This window comes from Tympanuchus pallidicinctus, unplaced genomic scaffold (genome assembly GCF_026119805.1).
Source record: "Tympanuchus pallidicinctus isolate F22 unplaced genomic scaffold, pur_lepc_1.0 scaffold22, whole genome shotgun sequence".
Lineage (NCBI taxonomy): Eukaryota > Metazoa > Chordata > Aves > Galliformes > Phasianidae > Tympanuchus > Tympanuchus pallidicinctus.
Genome location: NW_026294739.1, coordinates 25,652,965 through 25,679,664, shown reverse-complemented (window position 1 = coordinate 25,679,664; position 26,700 = coordinate 25,652,965). Strand labels below are relative to the sequence as shown.

Sequence of the window (26,700 nt, the reverse complement as noted above, 5' to 3'; positions counted from 1 at the left end):
GCCAGATGGAGAAAAGCACATCTTAAGGGATGACATTTGGCATGAGAAGCGGAGTAGAGGTTTGGTTTTAAAGTTTGGTTTGATCTGCCCCGTATTATATCACTGCTTGTGCTTTGCAGGAAATTGTTGAGGTTGAACCAAAATAAAGATTGAGTTTTAGAGCATTTTCTCTTTACACGTTCTTTTGGGACCCACATCTTTCAGTATGTAACCTATTAATTACAAATATACACACACACTCGTGTTCAATTTTATTATTTGGGCTTCATTTGACCCTTCAGAGGGAACCAGATGAAAGCAATAATCAGTTCATTCAGCTACAAAGCAGAACAAAGCAAAAAATAAAATTAAATTAAAAAAAAATCAAAGCTAGATAAACATAGCGTGTTCTCAGGGAAAACAACAACAGAAAGGCTGCACTGGCAGGAGACTTAATGGGGCTGCACACCTCCATCAGAGCAGAGCATGGGCTGTGCCTGAAGGGGATGCCTGGGGCTGTCTGGGTTGGTGTCTCCCCCAAATCCTGCACTGTTTCCTGCCCCTAGAATCCAGCACTGATGTTGAAGTGGAGCAGAAGAGCCCAGGATAGAGCCTGCTGGCACATGAATTCCTTATCACCGCTCTGGGGGCAAAGCCATTGTATTCTGAGCACCGCAGGTCTCACTGATCCAAAATCAGGAGAAACTGGGAAGGGGAGCTTATCCGCTGGAGGGCTCCTTGTTTATTGGGTATGTCCCAAGAACGAGGTTAGATGTTAGGACAAATATATTTGCTGGAAGAGTGGCGACACGTTGGCACAGGGAGGTGGTGGAGTCACTGTCCCTGGAGGTGTTTCACAACCGTGGGGATACGGCACCGAGCCAAGCGGTCAGTGGGAATGCTGGGATGGGTTGAGTCGGAATTGGAGATCCTAGAGATCTTTTCCAGCCTTAATGATTCTAGGATTTCAACTACCTGAGGGCTGGGTAGGTCCAGGGTTTTGCTGAGGATGTGAAAATACAACGGCTGCGGAGTTAAACCAGCGCGTTTTGAAGATATTTGGGTGAATGTGTACACGGCGCTTCTGTAAAGCTGGGTGCTGTGCTCTCCAAAACCCCACCATCTGCAGGACGTTTCATTGTGAGTGAACGCTCCTGCATGCTGACATCAGACCCAGCAGGGCTGTGCCTGTTGGGGATGCTGTTTTTATGCACTGCGAAAAGCCCAGAGCAAATCAGGGCTCCTCACTGTACAGTTATCTGGCAGAAGCTTGCAGTGCGAGATCCCAGCTGCGCAAACGTACGCGTGCACTAAATCAATGGGGCTGTGCGTGTCTGGAAGCACAAACACACATTTTTGGGGATTGGGATCCTCCTTCTGATAGGGAGGTGCCTCTGCCCTGCCCAAGGCTGAGATTTCTCCAGGCAAGAACTTGAAAGAATGTGATGATTTTGCACTTTACTTCGCTAGGCAAGCCCAGCAGGTGAGAAGTTTTCTTTGGATACTCAAATCTTGCAAGAATCCCACAGAAAGTGACCATCAGTGCTCACACATCCATCCCTTGGCTTAAAGAGAGGGACCATAACAGCTCCCATAGATAGGACAAGCCCTAACCTTTGAGCTCTGCAGTGAGCTACTATGGAATTGAAGGGAGAAGAAGAAAAATTTCCTTTTTAGGTCCAAAACCCATCAAACCCATTGTTCCTGACCCTTGTTGAGAGTGATGGAAGATGAGATACACAAACAACAGCAAAAAATGTTTTCAATCTGGACTGACAAGTATGGAAGGATATTTGTGGTGAGGGAGAAATTTGCCACCCACCGCTGCAGCTTTGGAATACAGTTTCTGCGGTTGTTCTTTATTCAGAGTTGGTTGCTGAAATAAACCAACACCAAAAGAAATGCCAAACTACAAAGTGGGATTTCCAGATAATGCATTCTTTCTTAGAGGAGGAAAGAAAACCCCATTTTTTTCCCCCTTGCTTCATATTTTCCAGCATTTTTTGCAGGATCCTCTATCATTTGCAGCTATTTACTGAGCAATATTTTGCTTTCCTCACACGCGTCCCTGTAGCAGGATCAGGTTGTTTTGCAGCAGTGCTAGAGGCTGAAAGCAAAACAAAAACAAAAGCAGAGATTGTTGCTAGCGATAAAGAAACCTCAATGACTTGTGTCAAAGCTTCGTTCAGCAACCAAAAATTTGGACTCTGGCTTACGCAAACTGGCCAAAAGCCACCTGAATTTGTGAAATTCAGCTGGAGTTTCTGGAACTCTCAGGAAGAAGCAGGGAGGGAAAGATTTTGCTTTTTTGCTTTTTGCTTTTTTTTTTCTGGAATTTTCCACTGTCCCAGCAGCAGAAAGGGCTCTGGTCACGGTGCCGTGGGAATAAGCAGAGGGGCTGCACAGCCACAGCTTTGGGATGTGGTGTGAGCCCATGCGTGGTGGTGCTAGTTGTCTTTGCCCTCTCCATTTGGCCCTGAACAGAGGAGTAAATGCAGAGGTTTTTGGTAGAGGTTGGGGGCTCGGGTGCTGCTTGATTTATTTCTCTGGTGCAGGAAGCCTGTGCAGGATGTGAAGTCATTGTGGTGATCCTCTCCAGAGGTGGCATACTCACGTTCACCCAATCCCATCCAAATATTGTGTTTCATACTCACAGAATCATAGAATCATAGGACGGTTTAGATTGGAAGGACTTTTAAAAGTCATTCAGTTCCAAACCCCTGCCATGGACCAGGTTGCAACCCACCAGGTCAGGCTGCCAATGGCCCCATCCAATATGGCCTTGGGATGGGGCATCCACATCTTCTCTGGGCAGCAGCATCCAACCTAAATCTCCCCTCTTTCATCCTCAGAGCCCTTCAAACAGGCCATGTGCTGCCTTGGGGAGGTCACGTTATTTCCTGGTGAGAATCAGGAGGTTTGCATATGCTGCGAGCAAAATTTCCTTCCAGAGGGTTGCATGAGGTTTCTGACCACTGTATCTGTGTGTTCTTGAAGATGACGTATCGTGTTACTAATTCCCCTAATTGCATGTCTGGGCTAAAAACAGACTGAGTTTTCCTAAGAACTTACATTCTTAATAACATTACTTAAAACACTGTGGTAAATTCAAGTAAATTTTTAACTGATGCACGTACATTATAAATCAGGATATACATGCAGATAATGTTTACCTTAAGCTTGTTTATCCGACCCTGCCACTCATTTGTTCTGTGCCTTGCCAAAACACAGCAATACAAGATAGAGTGAGTGGAATAGATTCAAGCCTTCAGGGTCCTAAGGAATGGAAAGCTTCCAGAAGCACAGTGCCCCAAAACAACCACATAGCTTGGCCTTTCCTCTGGACTCTTACAATAGAATCATAGCATAGACTTATGATGGTTGGAAATGATCTACGATCCCCAAATACAACCTTAGCTCATCCCACCATGCCCACTAACCACGTCTCTCAGTGCCACATCTTTACAGTTCTGGAACGCCTCCAGGGATGGCGACTCCCCCATCTCCTGGGCAGCCCATGCCAGTGCATCAGCACTCTTTCTGAGAAGACATTTTTCCTAGCATCCAACCTGAACCTTCACTGGTGCAATTTAAGGCTGTTACCTCTCCTCTTGTTGCTGTTACGTGGGAGGAGAGGTCAACACCCACCTCTCTACAACATCCTTTCAGGGAATTGTAGAAGCTGTAATAGCGATAGGTACAAAGAGATGCAGCCTGATGGTGAAGCAGATTTGCTTCCAACTGAAGAAGGTCCGAGAGCAAAAAGGCCCTGTGTGACAATGGATACGGGATGGCTTCAAACAGTGGGCTTGTCTATGCGGTGTCTCCAGGACAGACAGCACTGCCTGGATGCATTTTGATGTTTTAGTGATTTTTTACAGCTTACAGCATTAAGAAAAGTTCCTGGAAATCCATGGGCAGGATGTGAGCCCACTGCCTGGGGGTGGTCTGCTGTCCCCTCCCTTGGGGACAGTTGGGGCTGACTCACCCCAGAGCAGGACCCAGCCTTGGCCATGGAGCACAAGGCACGAAGAGACACTTGACGTGGAAATGGAGCAGTCTGGAAGGTGGAGTCTTCCTAGGGGAGGCCCTTGATTTTCCATCTTTCTTTTTTTCTTTTCTTGAATATCAGCCCTGAGATTTCCACAGAGGTCAGGAAATGACACACATGTGCATTGTTGCCACCTCCAGAGGGAATGGGGGAGGCTGCTCCTGGCAGCAACCCAGCAGCAGTGAGCACGCACTTTTGGGAAGAGCATTATCTCACTGCTCAATGGCCCCTCGCAGAGGAAAGCAAGTTGCTTTTCGTCTCCTAATGCCAGCTCCTTCACTGCAGCACCAGGAAAGCACTGATAAACATTAGTCATGGAGAAACTCTTTGGAAACACAGAAAGTTGAAAGAAATACAACCAGCCCCAGGGTGGCATTTTGGGGGAGATTTCAGACGGCAGCCACCCCTCCTCCCCAGTTTCCCATTCCCCATCAGCATCACACTGGCATTGCAAAAAGGAACGAGGCACCTGGATGCTGGCACCCACTGATCCCATCCACAGTTTAGTACGAGGCTGATGGAGAGGAAACCTCAGGAAGGGTTATTTTGTTTTCTCCATATCCAAGGGAGATGCTTTGCAGACGTGACAGCTTGTGTTGGCACACCAAGAAGTGCCCTCCGAGATGTTTTCCTGCTCTCCTCAGTTTCTCAGCTTTCTCTGCGGGCTGCATTAGTGCATACTTACATGTCGACAGTTCATTTCCAGCCTCAGATGGTCAACACCAAGGAATTCCTCCTGGCCTCAGTTTGCATTTTGTGGGCAGCTGTGCAGCCAAGGAGGGTTTTCTCCAACATGAGCCCATTCTCACATTTTCTGACTTCCTAAAGCTGTGAAAGGCCGAAATTCTGTATGTCTTCAATTAATTGTGGGCATAATTAATGAACAACACACCCCCTTTTCTCCAGCTTCACCCTAATATAAAGGTTCTCTGGCTCTTTTGGGGTTGTTTCCTTTCTAGCTCTTCTGATTCCTCTCCTTCTCCAGTAATGGCTAAATTCATCCTATTCTTCCATCATATGCATGGAAATTGAGCTCTCCCAAACCTCAAGGTGGGAATAAATCTCTCCATCTGTTATGTGAAGGTATTGTTCCCTTTCTTCCCTGCCCGGCTTTGGTGTTTTTCCTCCTCCTGAACCACGTTTGTGATATCTGAGATACAACAGAGAACCCATTTCCAACTCCCCTTTTAATTAACAGAGCTCAATGTTGAATAAAAAGACACCTTCCCTGTAAGCAACAGCAGTGGGATAGCAACAGAATTGAGCACATCTACTCTCAAATCCCAGGATTTGGGCATCGGGTCAGGATAAATGTGTGAAATACCACTTTTTTCCAATGTAAGGTAAGGAAATGTCCTGGGAACAGCACTTTTTAGAATCCAGGTGGGATCCAAGAGACAGCAGATGGGTGTCAAGGATGGGGACTGCATTGTGGCGTGGAGGGTGCAACAGAGACACAGAGACTCAGAGCCACCCGTTGCCTCTCCCCATTCTGCGTATCAGAACATTTGAATTCAGGCAAAAGAAGAATTTCAGGTGTTGTGAAAATATCCCAGCAAGCTGCGTGCAATGAGCTGACATCCATCTGCCGTTTTTGCTTTCCTAATGGTGCATTTCCTGCTCATCTCCTTGTTCCTGACTCACTGAAATCTTGAACAAAACACTTTCAGCCAAACTCTTGCACCAGAATAAATACCTAAGTGCACCGCATGCAAACCTGGAATGCTATCACATGAGCCACACTGAAAACACAACTCTGGGACATCCTTCCAAATTTTGGTGCTGTTTCTTCCAGTTTTGCAGGATATACCATCCCAGCCTGCTCCCTAAGAGTTGAAATTTCATTGTGTTGCATTATGCTATGTCATGTTATGTTATTTTTTGTCCAGGGAGGAGTGTTTTCAAGCTCCCAGCGATTTGCAGAAGGATGTGATGCCTCACAGTATTGGATAGGGCATTTTCTGAAGAATTTTCTGGGCACTAGAGAAACCATGTGAGAAATTCTGCTCAACTGCTGTTGAAGTGACAGGGCCTACACAACAGTAGATTTTCACTTCTTCTATATTTATAGCAAAATGGAAACAAAATGTGCTTTAAAGTAAACAGTAATATTTCCAGAGTTGGGCTGTTTTTCTTGCTCTTTGGTAAGCTCCTGCAAGCAAAGCTTCTCACACATCGAGTAATGGCAAAAAAAGGTAAAGACAAAAGAGTGAGATCTCAAGGCAGTGACCTGGCACTTATTTGGACAAGGCTAACTTTCACCCAAAACCTTTAAAAATGGTGGCAAGGGTCATTTTGAAGCCACCAAACCAAGCAAAGCTGGTAGCTGCAGCCTCTGCTCTTCCATTCCCTGTCCTGAGCCAACAGCACAACCACTGGGGAACCCACCAGCACTGTTAGATGATGCAGACCCTTTAAACACTGAAACCACTGCCCAGGTACACGGTAGCTGAAGGACACCTATGCCGAGAATTTGATGTCATCACACTGTTTTTTGTTCCTTCCCCCTCCCTGTCACACAAGGAAGGTGATGAAGCACCGTGACCACAAGCTGGGAGTGTTTGCTCTGTATGCATTTTGGTTGCATCAATACAGGGAACATCCTGAGGTCAGGAGGGAGCCCAGTACTTGAACTGAGCTGAACCGAGAGCAAAGGACAAAAGGGAGGTGTTGGATCTCTACAAGTTGGACACTGTGGAATATATTTTTGGAAGACACTCCTTGTGAAGGAGCAGACCCTCTCTAGAAGTACTCAGTAGCAGGAACAGCCTAAAATCCCCTTTTGATTCCCAACTTTATTTGACTCCAGCGAGCCCCTTCCGTTGTCCCAGAGAGAGGCAAAAATTTCCACAGGTAAAACACATTTTGCATAGATGGAAAGATAAGAGAAAAAAAATATATGATTCTAATAATAAAAAAAAGAAAACTGGCAATTTCACAAGGTTAAGATGACCCGCAGTGGGACTGGCCACACAGAGCACCTGCAGAAGGAGGGAATGGGGGATGATGCCCAGACCCAGGACACATCTGCCTTATTGCTCCATGATGTCCTCTTACTCATCTGTCTGATGCTTTAACGCCTCCTGGACTTTCCAATGTGACTTAAAGCGAGGTGTAGGCTGAGGTATGGGGTATAGCATCACTGGAGCATTCCCATGAACCTGGACGTCATCACCCAACACTGCCACGTTGGCAGACCCATGAGCTGGAGGGGTTTGGGAAGTATGACTCAGGCCACCTGCCTTCCTACATGCAAGCTTGAAGTCATAACATGAGAAAGCAGCAGAGAAAGCAGCACAGCCGCTGGTCAGCAGAGAGCTCTGCATGCAAACAGCCACTTGGGCTGCCCAGGCTCAATGCCCAGAGCCCCACATCCCAGTCCTTGCTCAGTCCCACAACACCAGTGAGTGATGATGTGGGCTCCTCGAGCTTCAGGGCATGCTAAAATGAGATGTGCATTTATTACGGTAAAAAATGTGGGAAATAGGAAGGGTTGCGATTTCCCAAATTACTTTTCTTCTCACTAACAGCAGCTGGCAGCAAATATATTTAAAATGTAAATATTTAAATACTCACTCGCAAGCACAATTACCTTTTTTTTTTTTTTTCCTTGTTCACAACTCGACCCATTCAGAGTCTATAAATACCCACTCAGGAAGCAAGAGTCTATGCCGCTTTTGGGGAGCAATCTGAAAATCCTCATCAATTGATGCGGCTTAATAATTAGAGGTGAGGATGGGCACGGAACATGGCTTCAGCTGGGTTTTTCTCTGTGTGTTTTAAAGGAGATGAGGCATGGCTACGGAATAAAATGCTGTGATTCGTGACACAGAAAATGATTCTGGTGTCCAAAGAGAACGACGGCTGTTTATAGCACACGGATTAGCGCCGTGAGGTTCCTTTATGTTTCCCTGCGACTTCTTCTCCCTGTGAAACAACCCCACCAAACGCCTGAGAAATGAACGTGCTTCAGCCTTTCTATTTATTTTGATGAGCTGAAAGCAAGGAAAAAAGCTCCTGCCGGCAAGCAAGGTGGAGGAGAAAGCATTGCAGCTTCTTTCCCCCACGCTGGCTGTAAAACGTACAGAAATGTAAAGCCATAAAATTTTTATGAGGGGTTGTTTTTATAATGTTTACCAACCTCATGCCTCTATGACGCTTTCCAGCAGATAGTGGTTTAATAGAGCTCCTATCACCCAACGGAGATAACTGTGAGGGAGAGCCTGGCTCTGCTTGCAGCAGCGCGGAGCTGCCCGCGCTCTGTGGCTTTGCAGCGCTTCTGCTCGATTTCAGCCCCTTTCGCTTTGGTGGAGGTTTGACATAACGTGGAACCTTTGCATCTGATTAAGAATTAAAAGCTGGAGGTGGGAAAGGATCTCCCAAGAGGTGTTTCTTAAGGAAACAGCTAGCTTGCTAATTGCGCTATTAGTTTTGCTGCTAATTAACACAAAGTTGAGTTTTGTCTGAAAGCTCCTCTGAGCAGCAATTTTGTAAAGAAATCATCCTAACCATCCTAAATTTAACCAATTTAATCTCTTGCTACCCCTCCAAAGAGCAGCTCCAGGGGCAGAGAATATCCCCTTTTCATAACAAAAAAAAACAAAAACGTGTTTATTAGCCCAAGGTTCATCCCCTGATTTATCGATTTGGATTTGCACTGCGCGATGGGCCGGGTGTGCAGCACACCAGTGTGCCTGTCGTATGTTCCCCACTGACGTGTTTACAATATTTTTGATTTACACCTTCCAGGTGTTCTTTTGGAAAATATCACCGCCTTTGGTTTACACATTTTTTACAATATATTTGTGGCCATCGGCGAGCTTCCACATTTGTTACAGAGGATGTGCCAAGAAGGAGGGCTTTTATTTTCTTTCACTTGCTGGCAAGATACAGATTTTTGGCTTTTAGAAAAACAGAGGATTGATTGACTGAAGAAGTAAAACCCCCAAAGTATGTATTTGGGTTGAGACGCAGTTATTTGCTCAGGGCAAGGAGCTGTGTGTCAGGCTGGGGCTCCGCTGTGCTGATCTCAATCACTCCATAGAGAAGCCCATCTTCACCATAAAACGGTGAAAAATGGCTGCTGAAGTTCTGCATCCTGACGTTTTTTGGAGCTACAAGCACAGCACACAGAAAATCTGTGACACAGGGAGAGATTGAAAGGGGTCGATGCACACAGCCGTGTTCTGCAGTGCAAAGCCTTGCACGTAACCCAATAAACAAACTCGACGCGCCGAGTTCTGTCACTGCTGAAACGGCGCACATAAAGTCACCCTCCTACTTTTTTGTTTCATTATCTGTATGTTTAATATAGAATTTAAATGCTGCGTTATCAGTGCCATTTAATTTCAGAAGGCTCAGAAGGAGAAACTGTCATTAATTAGTGGCGTGAAGTGCCTTCAGAAATTATTTTTTTTTATTATTCAGAAGGAAAAATACTCTGCTTGCACTGTGAGAATGCCCCGATGCTGTCCTTGAGCACTGAGCATTTCTCTTTCAGCGTGGCCAGTAAACGCTGCAGTTTTGCTATTTGCCTTTTTCCTACATCGTGCCAAAACACCATCAGTATTTCATGACCACATTTCAGCAACGTTATTTAAAAAATACAGATTTTATTACACAAACAGCCCAATCCTCCAGTATCTTTCCCAGATAAATCTGCATGAGGATCCATGGGACCGCTACCTGCAAAGAAAGCCCACTCTGAAGCCTTACCTGCTGCTCCCACTGCTTTTGTTACTGAAGTTCTTTGCTGATTTAATCTGATTCTCATCACACCGCTAACCAGGTGTGGGCTGGAGGCTGTGCTTCACACCGGGTCAGAAATGTCAACCATGTGGGGAAGCTGTTGGGAAAAACGAGGCAAGAAGTGGTGGGCAGTGCAGAGTGTGTCACCCTACAGCTCAGGTGCTGTCCAAAGACCTCCAGTTTTATCCCGTTTTAATGGTGTATTATCAGCCTCTATGCTGCATGAGACTGAAAAGAAGGAAATAAAAATCATAGAGTCATAGAATGGCTTGAGTTGGAAGGGACCTCAAGGGTTATCAAAAATATTGATTAATAGAAGGGAACGAATCTGTGCTTTATGTGCTTGAAATTGTGCATTGGACAACAGCGTGGCAATCCACCACTGCAGATTAATCTCCTCTTCTTTGCTCCGAGATCACAAGCATCAGTGCTTGAAAGGTTCCCAGTTCAGCATTCTTTGCGTTTGACGGACACAAACACCAAGCGCTGAGCTGCAGCCCCTTTTCTCCCACCTTCACTGCTGGAGTCCATCTCCAATAAGCATAAAATCTCACAATTCTATGGTAAACTTTGGCTTACATTGCCGAGGTGGCTTTGCTTGGTGTTGGCAAGCAAACCCAGTGATTGCAGGACAGCGGTTATTCCGCCAATTTAAAAGAAATTAAGCAAACACATAAATTGGCCCCAAAGCCAGGAGAAAAGATGTGACAGTTGTCGATGCCGGGCAAAGGGGCAAGCAGATTAGCAGCCTTACTTTTTAACATATAAACATCTGAGACCCGTTTCCTGTTAAAAAAAAAAAAAAAAAAAAAGAAAAAAAGAGAGAGAACTTAGGTGGATGACCTCAGGCAGGATTTTATTTTAATAGCAAACGCGAATTGTACATCACCATGGAAGAAAAAAAATAGGCCACTCTTGGTGGTCTCGATCCGCTCTGGGTACGGGAGAGCAAGAGAGAAAGGGGAGGAAAAAAAATACATATATATAGAAAAATAAACTTTACCTTCTCGCTTTCAGGGTGGGCAATGCCATTTCGGCTTCGGGGTCCTCGGCTCTGGGAAGTGTTAGCGCTGTCACCGCCGCACCGCCGCAGCGCTGCGAGGGAAAACATTCCCCGCATTCCTCCTCCCCTCTCTGCTATCCACGGATCCGAGCGCTGCAGGTTCACGTTGCTACCGTCCGACTGCACGGGACAGAGCTAATCTAAACCGGGGCCGACCCACCGTCCGACTCGGCAGCGAGGAAAAACATTGACAAATTTGCTGTTTAAAATGCTTTCTACTCTTTCCAGTGTTTTGCTGTGCTTTTTTTTTTTTTAAAGCTATAAATACACCCCGCCAGCTGCAACATGTTGCACGAAGCCAGCTTTGTGGATCGAGCGTCTTCTGACACAACGCCTTGCACTGGCTTCGGGTTAATGTTTGATACTGGGAGTCAACATGATATTTCTGTCCTCAGCGAGGATGGTGTGGTTCTCCCGTGTTGCTCTGCAGAAAGAGCTTGAAAAAGGCACAGCATAAGGGCAGCACAGCCTCAAGCATCTGTTCAGCCATTGCGGCATGAAAATAAAACTGAGTACAAAAAGACAGCTATCTCTTAAGGTAGTGCATAATTCAAGCTAAGGCAATGGTTGCATGCAAGAACTTTGGCAAGTGCATAATCATTAAATTCCCTTCTTTTTTCCCAATGAGGTGGACTGGGGAATGTGCAGGACGTTGATTCCTCTGTTGTAGGGTTGGAGAGGTTCATACTGAAGCAGAACCAAGCAAGAGGCAGCACAGACTGGATGTGATTTTGCCTGTGCAGATTTTTGGTCAGCTAAGCACATACCCACAACATTTCTGAGAAATTGCAGGTCTATTAGTTCACAATGGAATGTATCATGAAGATGTATATATAAAATGTGTATGCAGTATACATATATATAATGTATATATAAAAAAATCTGCTGTACACACTGTGCAATCCAGCACTTACCCACCCATCGGTACTGCTGCACTGCGAACCAAACCCACGATCTGTAGCAACGCAGCACCAAAATGGCTCCTTTTCACCCAAAAAACAGAATCCAGGGCACCGTTTGTGGGCAGGCATCCCCTGCCGTGCCCTCACACCATTCCCCACAAATGCCAGGAGTTATTTCACTAATGAGCGATTGCTCCGGCATTAAGAAAGTCAATCAATCTTCTGTGCGCTCTTGCAAATGAATCCTCATATTATCTGTATATGCCGTCAGGCAGGATAGTTTAGAAAATACCAGCCCCTATCTTATCTTGTCAGTTCATACACTGATTGGGGGGGGGGGGGGAAATAATGGCTGAGAGAGCCACAGGCTAGGATAATTAGTAAAATCAAGTGACTCGCTGTTTGTTTGCTTTGCAAAATGAACTTTTACCCCTCCACTGCCACTCCTCCCCCCAATTTTCACCGTCTTATCATATGGCATTTGACATGACAGGTTAATGAGAAATCCCCCAAATTCAGCTTCTGCAGCTAATTGTAGCCGTGGTTGCTCTCAGCTTGATGGTCCGGCTCCTGCCCTGTGAAACCCGAGCTCTCGGGGGATACAACGGGTGTGATTACAAACCTACAGAAACACACACTTACAGACAATAAGTTGCTCTCATTACCCTCATTTCTGTATCTACAGGAACTGAGTCTATGCATTTTTCACAATTTCATCTCAATCAAGCAGCAAATTAAAATTTAGAGGGTTTTTTTTTTTTTCATCTGTAATGCACTCAGTTTATAATTATTTTAATATAATCTAATATTGCAGCCACTCGAGCAGGCAGCTTGCAGGGTGTCGGGCTCATTCGCTGTGCAATCCTTCAGAAATCACAATTTTCGGATGGGAAGAATTGAACAATTTGGACAACAGAAGACAAACAGTTGCTGTCAGCTTGAGTGGAAAAAGAACCACATGGCGTGCTCTGGCCATTAATAATCCCCATTGGCGTGGAGATCTGTCTGCCATTGCACACAGCATGCTGCTACCTCCCAGTTTTTCTTGTTCCTCGGGCTTTCTCCCATTAGCTGATTTTGTTTGGGGGTATTTTTATTTTTATTTAGGGTGGGAAAGGGAGGAAAATGCAAAATTTGGGCTCTTGACACGAAGATCTCATGCCAAACTTCCAACAGCGCAGGGAAATCAATTTCTTGTTCAAATCCCATGGAGAAAGGCTGAACTTGGGGACACTGTGGTGAGGAGGAGGAAAAAATCCCTTTTGGCTGCCTTTTCTCCATGAAAAAACATTTAGATGGTCCCTCTTTCTGGAATACCCATGTAAAAGCCCAGAGCTTAGCTTTCTTCTCTAGCAAAAGCTGCTTTTATGTTGGATGAGGCTACTCAACTTCATCCACTGAACTCCTGTGACCAACGCACGTGGTCCGGCTCCCAGGAACACAACATTTGGCCCCGTTATGCATCAAATTTCATTTCCAGTCAGTGGATTTATTGACGTTATAATGGCCAGCCCACACAAACTGCAGCCATGCAGCCAATTAACAGGACAGACAACAACAGACATTTGAGAAGTTGCTAAACTTGGTCTTGAAAACGAGCTTGCTTTATCCCCGTAAACGGATCTTGTTCTGTCATCGTGCATTAAACTGGAAAGCTTCACGTTGCAAAGTGGTACAAAATCACATCCTGATAACCAAGGCCTCACAGAATATTTCAACAGATCGTATCGCTTGTGGTTTTATTTCATAACTGCAGTGCAAACACGAGGGTGGATTCCAAGACAAAAATATCCGCATACGCCGATATGAAGTTCTTGGTGCATCATACCTAAGGGTGCCAAAGGACAAGGGGGTCTGATCCATGAGCGTTTTACCCCCTGCCAAACCCATAGACACAAAAGCAAAACTCCTACGACCGTGTTTTTCCCCATCCCGGATTGAAATGCAGTGATCCAAACCAACAGAAACATTTGGGGAAAATCGCGTTGATTTCACCGGACCGTTGCCACCATCAAAGGACTTTCGAAGGTCACCGCCTTTCTTTCTGACATGAAATGAAGCATTGCAGATAACGCAATGTATTTCTTTATTTTAAAAAAGTTCAAAGGTCCATTAAGGCTTCCACATTGTACAAAAGGCTTAATTCACCGGAAGCCATTTTTCTCTCCCAATTGTTTGGAGCAGCAAGTGAAGCAAACAATCCGTTATTCACACAGATCTACCCAGAAACATATTTCCCATGCCCATGCCCAAGCCATCTATGCTTTAACTTAACAAAAATAACTTCTAACTGGGCTTGCACCTTTGGAGATCACTCTACGTTTTAGCTTTATCTTATTTTCGCTCTGTAGTTTCATTCTAAAATATCCAGCGATTTGATGACTTGGGTTTTAAAGCGCTGAATTGGTTCGTATTTGAGAGCGTGGTTGGCTGAGCTGGGTAGAACTTATAGCTACCTGTGGTAGGTGGAAGCTAAACTGAGATGAAGAGCTGTGCAAGAAAATACATTGAATCTCTTTGTCCAAAATTTGGGTCCGTACTTTGCATCTAAAGCTCATAGCTCCTTGTCAAAAGATGCACTAGGAGAATTGGTGTGGACACACCATTTTCTGGTGCAATTGTCTCATATTGAGTAAAATTTCCACTTTCCCATCACTGTGGGTAGGCCATTTTCTGGTACAATCGTCCCGTTTTAAGTGAAATTTCTACTTTCCCACCGTGGTTTTGGAAAACAACAGCTTTCGGCTCTTTTGAAGAGCGTGGTTCACTACTCTTGGATCCAGGCTGTCCAAGTTGCCATGTGTAATACCAATGTTATTTCCTTTATATTATAAATAGGATTTGGGTTGAATATGAATAAACTCATACCCATTGGTATGCTTTGTAACTCTAATCAGTGCTTTCCTGAAAAAAAAAAAAAAGAAAAAAGAAAAAAAAAAAAAAAAAGAAGAATGTTTATCCGAAAAATAAAGAGGTGCTAATTTTATCTTGTGAAAGTGGATATCTCCTTACGTCCCTCCAACTTCGAGGAAGATAACCCGAATGGATTATATCGTCTAAATCCAGCATCCTATGAGATCAAACAGAATAATGTACACATATGCCAAAGATGATTGAAGTATTGCTGGTGCTCACTTCCGCTTCGCTAAGTATGTGTTTCATTGATATACGTAATTTGCCACCGCCATGAAAGAAATTCAAAGTCCTCTGTTTGTGCCAGTTGATTTCTATGATATCTGGAGGCTTTTAAAATAGGGATCCAAAATAGATGTGCCCTTGTCACCCTTGTGTTTAAGCTCTCTCCAACAGGAAATGGCACGGGTTCAAATTTTTTTTATACTGGAAGCCACATGTAGCTAGATAAGAATCATGTCTTGTCTATGACTAAGCATTGACATTTCAGTGTTTAAAATATAGTCAAAATGATCCATGGCGAACCCACCTGAGACTATTTTTCTTTGTCTAAAGTCCCACTTTCTAACTTCTTGAAAGGGAAGGTGGAGCTCCGGGGCTTGTGACATGACCATGTTTTGTTAAGGAAATGGAAGTTTGCTTTATTGTTCGCGTTCAAAGACGTGGCTGTGAGAGGAGGCTTTGCTACCGGGCAGAGCATCGCCTCCACCCGCACCAGTGTGGATCCCTGCCTTCTTCATCCTCACCAACAGGTTTAAAACACAGCGTAGGAGGGGGGGAACAACAACAAAAAAAAACCAATTCGCCTTTGCCAAATCGCAGATGTCAAATTTAACACACTTGGGAAGAAAAAATGAAAAGGAGAAATGAGTGGTATTTCCTTCAAACTGCTGGTTCTCCTAGAGGAAGGGGCAGCTGGAGGGGTGAGAAGGGCTGCGATGTTTATGAAGTGTGCCGGGACTTTTGAAGGAAGCTCACTGAAGGAGGACAGATGGTTTGGGGAACTGGCAATGTGATACCAAGCCTTTCACTTAGAGGTCGCCCGGTTCAAAAGCAGCCTAGGTCGGGGATGGCACTGAGCCATTTCCATCAAATGGCTGCTTGGTGCTGCATGAGAAAAATGGCTCAGCCCCCGCGGCGCTGGCGGGTTTGCATCCTGATCTGTTAGTGAAGATGCATGGGAAGACAAGGAGTGGGAATTCCTGACACATGGGATGGGCAGAAGGCATTGGATCCTCATCCACGGCATGGCCGGGGCACATGGCATCAATTCAGCAAGCCGAGAGAGGTGGCTACCACGGGTGTGCAGCTTTGCTAGCATCCCATCTTCTAAAACCAGCCCCCATTCACAGTCTGTCTGAACCTGTAAAGGGAAAATCTCTAAGAACAAATGTCTGATTTCTAACAATGCTCCCATTGGCATCAGAATTACACTAGGCAGACCCATGGACCAGCATCTTCCCTTGTAGCCTTGCAGCATTCTTGTGTTCATTCCTAGAAATCAAGGAGAAAATCTCACTGGAGCTGTGGCTTCCAAATGCCTTGCACCCTTGGAGATCACCCTATGTTTTAGCTTTATCTTGCTTTCACTCTTCAGTTTCATTCTAAACTGTCCAGCGATTTGATGGCTTGGGTTTTTTAAAGTTTCTAATTCATTTTTCTTATCAGCCTTTGATTTTGGATTTGATTAAATGCACCCGGATAAGAAAACACATCTTATTAGCAGTACTGCTGTAGGGAGGAGAGGAAAAATGGATGTATAGAAAAAAAAAATCCTATGTAAGTCTGCAAGCCACAAAATGCTTTCTAAGAATGCTTCTAGATTTTTAAAGCAAAAGCAGCTGTTGACAGGATACTTCTTTTCTGCATAAATGCTACCCACAAGTTATCAGCTGGAATCCTACACAAGTTCACGTTCAGAAGAGCGCAGTGCACATTCACATTTGCTGAGAGGTTAAAGTGTGTCATGTATTATGTGCTGGCTCATAGATTCAGTAACACATCAGCATCCCAAAGTGTCTCATTCCAAATTAAATTGCCAAGATCAAAGGCTCGGTGATTTGGGACCCAGGGATTGCTGTGCTTCCTCAGCTAAGGGGCTGGTTTGGGCCACAACACGGAACTGTAACAAGCTAATCATGAGTTTGCATCAAAGCTTGCAGCTGGATTGTGTCTCGTGTGGGTCAGCCTTCTCTTACATATTACTGGTGCTTAAAAAAATCAGGGATGTTCATAAGTGTAATTAGGCAAATATATAAAGAAATTAGGCTGCCAGGACTTTGTGTTTCCAGAAGTCTTGCCCACACTGAAATCAATGGCAAAATTATCTAGCAGGAGAAGGAACGGTCATCCAACAGATGAGAGCAGAGAGACAGCATTGATTCTGAAAGAATGGACAGAAAACTCAGAGCAGGACTTCTCACAGCTCTGGTCTCCATCACTCCCACATGCAGCATTTTGGGCTCGATACCAAAATCATTGCAACTGATAAAAGTTCCTGGTAAGATTCAGCCAAGTTTAAGATGAGCCATGGCTTATCTCAGCCAACATCTCACTGCAGGCAGATGCCCAGCTCTGTTCTTGGCATATGTGTTTTTATTAAGGTCACCCCTTTATTGGCAAGAAGGACATGTAGAGAGAGAGAGGGAAAAAGAAAAGGAGAGAATTCATGTCTGGCCTTGCAGGGGGATTTCTGTGTGCAAAGTGGTCATCCTGCCAGCAGAAGGAGCTCCAGCTAAAATCCTGGCACCGCGCTTTCGTTGCTGATGAGATCCCAAATGCTCTTGAGAGAACGAAAGAAAACAAAATGCAAAGGAGTCAAGTTTAGGAGAGAAGCAAGGCAGAAGGAAGTCCCAGCAGGAGCAGGATGAACGGGGAGCTCAGATGGTCCGGTTGGCACAGCCCAGCCTGCGGGAGCCTCAGCCCCACCTCATGTCTGTGCCCACCTGAACAGTGCAGCAGGAATAGGGCTGCTCCAAAACACTTCTGCTGGCTTCAAGCCTTAATATCAACCAGTAGAAGAAAGATTTAAGTTAAATTAAAGAAAAAAAAAAATATGTAGGAAGTTCTGTTGTTCTTAAAGAGAAATTCTGAGATTGAAAGAGAGAAAATAAAGCCACATAACTCCAAGCTGAAAAGCAAAGCATCTCCAGCAGGCCTTTGAAAAGAGCTTATTGCTACTATTACAGCAATTTAAAATATTACAGAATCACAGAATCACACAGAATTGTAGGGGTTGGAAGGGACCTCCAGAGATCATCGTGTCCAGCCCCTAATTAATACCTATGCCTGAACAAAGCAAAGAAACAGCATATAGGAAATAGGAAATATTGTCAAACAAACAAGAATGCAGGAAGTGCCGAATTCCCTAAATTAAATACCCTCCTTAGCTTAGAGCTGATAACGATGATGTTCTGCCTTAGGCTGTTACACGCGCTGCATTCTCCTGCAGAAAGTTATCCATGCAAAGTATTAGCTTTGTTTACATGTGTTGATGATAGTGCAAAGGCACTGAAGAGCTCTGATAAGAGATTGTTACTTCTGAGTCCTGGAGACACTGCAAAAATCTCTCCCTAAAAGATGAGAAAAGTCCAGGAATTGTGCATCTTTTTTTTTTTTCCCCCTCAAATTCATGCTGCTTTGTTATGCCAACATTAACTTCTTCATCCGCTTTGAGATGCTGGTGAATGTCTTTAAGGAGGTTTGTCCCTGCAGCTACTCAGCTCATTGCCAAAAGTAATTCAAAGAGGAGGATAGATCTTCTCCGTTATATTGCCAGTTTACAATACCAGAATGAAATTAATGAAAGGAAAAAATGGAAAAATAACAGACATTTGAAAAGCAGCGGCAACTTTTTCATAGTGCTTGGCTGATTTAAATTCTTCTTATTTAAAAAATACACACGTATAGATGCTCATATATTAGATGCATATGCACATAGCAGAAAGAAGGAAAATGTCTGATGGCTCTTTTTCATGCAGGAAAAAGAAGCTATTGGAAGGAGCAAGCCTTGCTGCTATTACCCTCTCTGCAACACTTCTAAGGTTAAAGGAATAAAAATCCATCAATTTGTACAGCCTGACCTTGCGGTGTTGGTTTTTAGCTAAATTCAGATGTGCAGGATTAACCCAGCAAAGTTTACATGACATTGATTTAAAAGCTGTGTTACAGGACCTTCCTGCAAGTTACATTAATTGGAATCTTTAATCGGGCCTTGGGATAAAGAAAAAAGTTGCTTATCAGACGTGCAACATATGATAAACAGATGTCTCTGTGCATCAGATAAATAGAAGTGCAGCATGCATTGCTAACCACTGCAAGCCTGTGAACAGCACCAAGGATGGGGCCAGGAATAATTCCTTAGCCATGTATTTTTTTTTTTAGGATGAAAACAGAGCAGAGGTGTCTGAGCTGGAAACAGGATTTCTCATCTCCAGCGCACACTCAGGTGTTCCCCAGTCTGAGCAACAGGCTTTGGGTACCAGCTCAGTTGCCATGCAGTGGCTATTGGAAATATGTCCACGTGCATGGTTGGGCAACTCAAAATGGGACAAGAGGATTGATCAGGAGACCTCCTTCGCCAGACCAAGAGACACTGTCCTTGCTATTGAGGCTGATGCCCACGAGCTCAGCCCGCTGGAAAGTCCCACCCGAGCCCCCCCGTGTCCCCAGCTGGAGCACACCCAGCACAAACCAGTATCTGCAGGGAAGTTAGCTGTCAAATCCGCCGAGATCTCCCATGCACAACACCATTTTTCAGCCTCTTATCACGTTGTTCCGCTGGGGCAGCTCTTCACAGGGACGGGAAAAGGGCAAACAGCCGCTCGGAAAGCCAACGCCTGCCAAATTCCCCATTGCTTCCCCAGTGCGGCGGTGCCAGGGTTTCACACAGAAAAGCAAGCCACAGCTTTTGGAGGTGAGTTTGAAGGCTCATTTCCTGAGTTACTAGGAACGGAATCCCTCAGAGAATAATGGTAATATTGAATCAGCCTCGGACGAGGTGCGCACGAATGGAAGGATGTAACCCAAAGGGGCAAAATTCCAAGCACCTTCTAAATAACCAGATAAAAGTTGGCAGCATTTTTAGTTCTAGGACTGATTTCCACTGGGAATGTCCATTCAATATCCACAGACATCTCTCCACGCAGCTCTCCGGGGTCGGTCTCACAAGGGTTTCCAGTTGGGAGCCAATACACAGCTCTGACTTTGGCCCATGTCTTTGGAGGATGTGCTAGGAGCAGCTCGTGATGTTCTCTGGCCTCTGGAGGCAGCCCAAGCAAGAGCAGAACAAAGCTTTGATGCAAATGAAAACCTATCAGTGAGCACAGCTAAATAAAGAAAAAATGATTATTTGTTATGGAAACGAGCGGAGGAAATCTTGAATTAGTCAGTGCATCTTGACCCCTCTCTGCCCTCCTGTAAAAGTACATCTTCTAAAAGAATCTGGAATTTCAGCCGCCAAAGGGGAGAAGCTTTGGGGCATTTCCAGTCACCTGGTGCAAAACCCAAACATTATTTCTTGGGGAAAACCATCCCTATTGTACAATATGTATTTAAAGCAAAATAATAATGAGTAAAAAGCATAACTTCTGCAATGTTCAGTGGCTAAGCCCAGCCACCGCGCAGACAGGAAAAGCCTGAGTTGATATTGTGAATGAACCATGTGGTAATTGTTTCCGTACATCCTCATTAAGATGAAAAGCTACGCAAATAAACAACAACAAGAGCTGCTATGTGCCAATCAGAGGGTTATTACAAAAACAAAACAAAACAAAACGGGGAGGGAAGGGGGGGAAGGAAAAATTTGGCTCTGGATACCTCTTCCCATGCTTCCTACCAGGAGTATCCAGTAAAACCAAGGCTGGGAGAGGTGGCACTGTGCCTTTTGCCTTGATTAGTCGGACACACTTAGGCAGCGACAGTCTGGCACAAGTCTCAGCTGGGTATGAGTAAGCGGAAGGTGAGGAAGGACATGGAGAGAACCAGACGTTACGGGGAAACGTGACAATTAACCAGAGAAACTACTCTTGAGGGACTCAGAGACATAACACAGAGAAGCTTTCTCCAAAGGTGATGATGTAGCTGCCGTCCACCACATTTCTACAGCAGGATGAAGGAGCTCAGCAAATGTCTTGCTGAGCTTTTTGCTTGGGACAAGGCAATGGCGAGCGCCATCCAAGAGCAGAGCGCACAACAGGATCCATGGGGAGCAACATCACAAGAGCCCTGGGGCACAGTCATCAGGACCCACCTCCCCGTCGTGGGGAATGGCTCTAACTCAGAGCTGGAGACGCTCCCCAGCTCCAAGGGTTGAGGAGACAATTACGTGCCCCATAATTGTCCTCCTTATCAGTGCTGGTGAGCGTGCAGTAGTCTAAATCACACAGTCATGACACTGCACATGGCTGAGCAGGAAGAGCCCACTTGGCCTGGGTTAGATTAGTCTAATCCCACCTCCCTTGTTCTGTCATAATACCCCTCCGTCTCTTCACTCCCCATAAAAATATCCAGCTGGTGATTAAAATTAGTGAACTGTTGGCTCTAAGAAGAGAGCTGGCAGCTTATTCTGTGCATTTACTAGATATCTCTAAATGAATTTGCCATTTACTCAGCAGCCCCATCCTGTGAATTGCCAAGCAGCATCAAGCCTTCTCTCTCTGCAAAGAGGGACAAATGAGGCAGACCCCAGAGCAACCTGTTCTCAGCATCCAACACCTTCCTCAACAAATGCTGCACCACTCATCTTTCCATGGTCTATACATGAATAAAATTGGTTTTCAGCAGAAGATTATTAGTTTGTTTTTTTTTTTTTAATATCTCAATCACAGCCACACATTGATTTAAAAACATACAAATGAAGAGCACACCCAGAGAGGATTTGCATAAATTCAGTCTACCAGAGTGCTGTGGGAAAAAATAATTTCCAAAGGATTTTCTTGGAAGTGTTTTGGGAGAATATCCCAAAGTTTTCCACTTCCTCCCCCCCCTCCCCTTCATTTTCACTGCCTGAGACATGGAAGAGTTGGATTCAACCCACACAACTTGGCCCACTCCTGTACTTTTCTGAGCCTCAATTCCTCCAAGAACAGCCCTGGCCTCAATGCTTCATTGCCAGAACACATCCATGATGGGAGCAGCCATTGCTTAGGTCAGCAGGGGAATCAAGAGAGCAAAGCCAGTGGGTCCATGATGGAGTTGTGCCAGAAGAATGGCTCTTTTTTTAGACTTACTTTGGTGGATAAGGATGTTTCAAGGGCAAGACAAAAGAGATGGACCCAGGAGAGCTGGATTCTCTATTGATACCTGGAAAAAAGAAAATGGAGATGGAAGAGGCTTGAAGGGTGACTCTGAAAGCAGCATGGCTTGCAAGGGCAAGGCTTTTTCCTCCAGGAAGCCCAACATGAGAGCTGCATGGAGCTCACTCTGGGCTCCCCATGCCATCTTCCTCCACTTCCATCTTGAGCACCAGGCCAGGCTTCCTCCTCTCAAAGCAGAAAGCAGTGTTCTGTCAGGATTCCAGCATTCTGCTCATCGGCTTCTTATTATTTCAGACTTCAAGCAATCTGGTTTTGGTATGTCGTTAACTTATCAGCTAAGCCTCTATTTATCTGCATTCACCAAGATCTGAAGTTGTGATGTTTATTCCCACCACTCTGTGGGCGGAGGGAGATCCGCTATGAAGATTTTTCCAGTAATTTCTTTTTTGTTCCTTCAGAAAAAGCATTTTATACAGCTGCACAACTGTCATCTGGTCTCCGGGTAGGATAGAAGGGATGGCCGACAGCACAAGTTGCAGCATGAATCACATTTAGGCATTAAAACAATCTGATGGGCACCAAAAGAGTCATAGTTTCCAAAGGTCTAATGGAATTCAGCGCTGACGTACTTGAGGCTAAAGTGTGTGGTGTACATAGAAAATTGAACATGTTTCTGTCTCGCATCCTGTTGAGCTTGATGGGAGCTTTGGAAAGGGGACATCATCTCAAATAATTGATTGGAGATGTATATTTAAAGATAAAGAAAAAAAAACTCTTAAAACCAGAAAGGCACAGTGAAGGGACGGCACCCATGATCAGGGAGGGCATCTCAAAAAGATGGATGCAGTGATTTTCCAAGAGTGTCAAACAGCTGTGCTAGCCAATGTGGATACCAGTAATAAAAATGGGAAAGGAACGAGAAGTGGTGCCTTGGAGACCTGCATGGGATGGATGGAATGGAAAGGGAACCTTTCCCTATATAGCCAATGGGAGGGGTGCTCATCCTGCCCATTTCCCACCCAACTCAACGAGGATATTGGTCCAGGTCCATCTCAAAACCCTCAAAATAAAAGCAAAATATGAAAAATTAAAACAACAACAACAACAGATTAAAAATGCAGCCCTGTTTCAGCGCAGACCTCTGTTTGTCCACCAAGCTCTATCTTACAGTAACAGCATTCTTGCAAACTCAGCTTGATGAAGAGACTATGAACGGCATTTGCAGAGCAGAGGATGAGAGCTCTGCAGGAATGGAGCTGCAAGATTTCCACGTAATGGACGCAAGGGTGTGCAATACCCTTTAGTTTCTGCTGTTGCTGGAGTTTGTGCCTCCCTTTGTATTCCAAATATGAAAGGCAGTAACCATATTACCATAAACCACTCTGTTTGCTACAAAATTTCCCTTTGATGATCATTACTGGGAGGAACTTAGACTACTCTGAGGCTTTTTTTTTTTGGCCAAGATAATGTGGATGCTGAGCCTGGATTCAACAACTGTGTGCAAGAGAAAGTCTATAGTCAAGTTAGACAGAGGGGATCAACCTAAACAGCTTGTATTTTATTACCCTGATATGTTTAACTTTTTTTCCACCCATTTTTAAAGATGGGAACTGTAAGATTTGCCCTTTGCAGCTGTATGAACTGTGTGTTAAGAGTAACAGAGCAGCCTCAAATCCCTTTGTATTCTGGGGACATTTTTCCAAGGCATTTTGTCTTTGTAACAATACCCAGAGCTCCCTAAATTTTGGGAAGGTCATTTGTTTCCTAGCAGATAGATTCCCTTATCCAGAGCTTACTAGAGCCCAAACAACAATTTATAAACTCTAAGCTCCTTTCTCCTTCAAGATGAAGTGCTTTAGTGTTGAAGCCAAACTAAATCTTTAAATGGTATAAGAGGCATTTGGATTTTTTTTTTTCTACCCAGCTGACAGTAGGTTTACAGTTTATAATCTGGCCTTTGTAAAGGCATTTGTCAGCCTGTATATTTCATTTTAAAACGCGACCACCCATGAGGACGGACAGACAGGAAGCGTTTGTTCACTTGCACCAACAGCCCGTTTGAAGGTTGGCTGCAAAATAACAGAACGTAGCCGCAAAACGCAAACTTATTTTCTCTTTCCCTGGCATTATCTTGCTAACATCTCGTTTTAAAAAGCAGACTTTGCTTACAGGGAGCCAGTCCTACACTCTAAATTTGGAAGTTCCACGTATTCTCTTAATCCGTGCATCCCAGCGGGATGCTGGCTGCACATCTGCATAATCAATGAATGTACAGATGTTATAATTAAGGAATATACAGGAAAGTTAGGCTAAATGAGTTACCACACCAAAGAAGAACAGATGGGAAGCTTACCCTTGTCCTGGGCTCGCTGAGAAGACTTCAAGAGGAGCAATCTCCAAAAGAGATCCTGCCCCACTGGTAGTCAGCTCTTAAATGGGATCTAGGAGAGATGGAGCCAGGCTCCACGCCTTCTGATAGCACAGCTGAATCGCCTTCACCTGTGCTCCCAGGGCTGACTCATTGCCTCAGGTGGTCAATCAGAGGTTCAGGCTGTGATCCAGCAGTTCCCATGCAGCATCTTTGGCCTCGTGAAAGACAGATCTGCTTTTATCTCCCTCCTGTTTAACTGCCTCACCAAAGGAAGAACAGCCTTAGCACTCGAAGGGCAGAGGGGAAACGTTCAGCATTTTAACAATTCAGCAGATCAAATCTAATCTGAAATCTGCATCATCTCGATGTCATCTTTTTTGGGGTGAGTTTCCATGTTTAGCAGCAATTCGGAAGGAACCATCGTGCCAGATGGTGATCAATTTTTTGCAACTTAATGGAAACCTGCCCAAGTGGAAGGAGGACACCAAGTGATAGGGCTTCACACTAAAAATGATTGGCCTCCATCTCTGGAGCCAATGTATGCATGTCCGTGTCTCCATGCCCAAAGCTGGGAAGGCCAAAGCAAGGCCAGATGACAGGGGCTCTTTCAGACAGCAACAGATAGAATATTGCATTCTTTCTCCCAATATCACAAGTAACACTCACTTTTTATCTCTATTGCTCAAAGGTTTAAAGGGAGGAAATAGCACAATTCCAGCAAGTGATAAAGCTCTGGACTCTTTTTTTTTTTTTTTTTTTTTTTTTTTTTTCCTAGTTGCAAAATATGATAATAAATAACAATTACCTAAAACACTCGTGTCCTAGGATTGACCACTTCCTGGGCAGAACCTTTTAGGACATCAGCAGGACATCAGACCTTCTAGGATGAAGCAGCAATGTTCTGGGCATCATTGGCCTTCTGGTCCCCTCAGTAGTTGTAAACATCTTTTATTCCTACTCTGTCCTTCCTACAAGGTTCCATTATTGGTTTGTCAACCCATGGAGTCTTTAAACCCCTTTTTCCTCTGTTGGCTATGTTTTGAGAAATCTCAAATGTAAAATGAGCAAGAGAGCCACGTTTCTGCAAATTCCCAAATTTTTCCTGCATAATTGATTGGTCAGTCATACAGTCATGCAATCATACAATCACCAAGGTTGGAAAAGACCTAAAAGATCATCCAGTCCAACCGTTCACCTATTCCCAATAGCTCCCACTAAACCACATCCCTCAACACAACATCCAGCCTTTCCTTGAAAGGTCACCCATCTCCACGAGGCACGAATTGGCCCTGGTAGGTGGGAAGCATGGGAACCTGCAGGACAGCAACAGAGTGCATAAGAACTACGTAGGACACTGAAATTCCCAAGAACCACCCATGTTCTATAAACATGGTGCAAGGAATCGCCTAGAATTAATGAAGTATCCATAAGGCATGAAATTCAAGCACTGGGGCATGATCATTTACGTTAAGTGTTGGAAATGATAAAAAGACAAAAGAGCCTTTAGGAGTATCAAGCACGGTCTGAGAACATGATCCATGTCCTGGATCCACCTCCACTTTCTTGAGCTCTTTTTGTCAGTGAAGGACAGGACCTTCTCAGCCAGACCCAAGCCCCTGGGCTTTCCTGCATATGAAGCACTGATATCACACACTGTGGATTTCAGAAGAAAATGGCAATAGTTGGTGGCCCTGCCAGCACATCTTAATGCAAGGATTTGGCTGAGGGGCATGGCTTAGTGGGCATGGTGGGAACGGGTTGGGGGCTGGATGAAATGATCTTAGTGGCCTTCTCCAACCTTAAAGATTCTGTGATTCTGAAGAGGACTCAGGGAACATGAAGTTCTATAGAGAGGCACTCAAAGAGAAGACTAGGGAAAAAAAAAAGGAACTGCATTAGAAGGGCAAGAGGAGAATGCTTGCACCATGGGAGGAGGAAAAAATGCATCAGCTAGATGATTTTAAGTTGTCTCTTCAAGCTATGACAGCAAATGTCACTGTGTTTTGCCACATGACTGCAAGCTTGTGGCACTGCCAAGGGTAAACCTGCTCTGTGTCCACCTGTCCTCCCACTGAAAGCCTGGCTTTATTCTGCACAGATCTGGCAGGCAACATCAGTTTTGACGTATCCATGATTGGTTTCTTGGCTGACAGAGGAGGTATTCAGAGGGCAGGACTGCAAGGCATCCCTGCGGCACTGGGGCTGCTTCTCCCTGACCATACCTGATCCCATTTCTCCCTCCAAAATTGGCTATTTCAGGGCTGGGCTGTGAGCATCCACGGTCACCAGGCTGGCAGTGCATAAGCCTTTCCAGGCATCCTAGAGAGCAAATACACTTTCCAAAACAGGCATTAGGTTTCTCTTGGTGGCTAATAGCTTAAACTATGCTTTTAGCAATGGGGCTGTGCAATGTAACA

General features: G+C 44.8%; 1 long non-coding RNA gene across 2 annotated transcripts; it reads right to left on the bottom strand.

The window, feature by feature from the left end:
* Positions 1-238: 238 nt before the first annotated feature.
* Positions 239-25,045, bottom strand: LOC128082525 (uncharacterized). Of its 2 annotated transcripts, XR_008207704.1 has the most exons (4): positions 22,274-25,045; positions 11,756-21,958; positions 9,746-10,961; positions 239-4,858 (listed from the first exon to the last, which is right to left on the bottom strand). It is a non-coding gene; the product is annotated as an uncharacterized LOC128082525 (long non-coding RNA). The 2 variants fall into 2 exon arrangements; XR_008207703.1 differs by lacking the exon at positions 239-4,858 and having other exon boundaries at positions 9,623-10,961; positions 11,756-25,045.
* Positions 25,046-26,700: the final 1,655 nt, after the last annotated feature.